Raw genomic sequence first — 1022 nt, 5'->3', positions numbered from 1 at the left:
GGTGCTTTTCTCGCTACATTTTTGTAATTGTATCATTTAGATAGAGAAAAGTGATTGAATTGTTTTCTTCTGCTCATAAAAATTAGGAACTGTGGTATGATTATATTATACAAAGTATTTCATAGTGTTAAGTCTTGAACAAAATTATGCCAATCAGATTACAGTAAGAATAGGACTATTATAATACGATTTAATTAAAATTCCCCAAGAGTCTTATAAAATAATGAGTATCCTTTCAACTGTTTTATGGTTACAAATTCCAATTCCTTCACAGTCATGCAGTCCTGTTTGTGTGTTTGCTTGCTTGTTTGTTTGTTTTTAATCCTGGATTCCCACCAGTGCAGAGTGCTAGGATAATGATTTTATTTTTATGTGGGATGCTGACTCACCCTCTGACTGCTTTTCCTGAATTAACATCATACAGACATGCAGAGCTGACTGAACTGACACTTTTGCTCACATATTTTTCCCCTTTAAAAGAGGGTTATTAAGCCGTTGAATATTTCTCTATCATTGTAACTACAAAAATCTTCAGGTTTATGCACTACTAGCAGCTGTCATCAAGCTAACAGGTGAAGTCTGGTTAGTCTCTTTTGTTGAATGAGCCATGGAAGCTAACTATTTAGTACCCGTTGTGAGCAGGAAGCTTATGGTGTTTTTTCTCTATTGTCAGTTTTACCCAGAACTCCTGTAGAAGAAATCATTATTGGAGCTGAAAGGGTCATGGAAGCCCTTAGGCATCCTTGGATCTCTGCAAAGACATCATTAACTCCTATCATCTGGCACTTTGGCTGTTTTTCAAGCCAGCTCATACTGTTTGAGAGTTTGGTGTAATGTCTCATGCAATGCCTATTCTCATTAGAGTATGTACACTGATTCCTCCCTAAGGTACTTCTGCACTGTTTGGGGTGGGACAATGTTTCGAGATTTCTAACCCTGGTCATTTTCAATAACACTGGAGGTTTGCTCAACCATTCTTATTTTCTCAGGAATATCAGAATTTACAGACTATGTTCATCAAT

This window comes from Mus caroli, chromosome 1, assembly GCF_900094665.2.
Source record: "Mus caroli chromosome 1, CAROLI_EIJ_v1.1, whole genome shotgun sequence".
Lineage (NCBI taxonomy): Eukaryota > Metazoa > Chordata > Mammalia > Rodentia > Muridae > Mus > Mus caroli.
The sequence above is the reverse complement of the archived record's forward strand: the minus strand, read 5'-3'. Positions refer to the sequence as shown.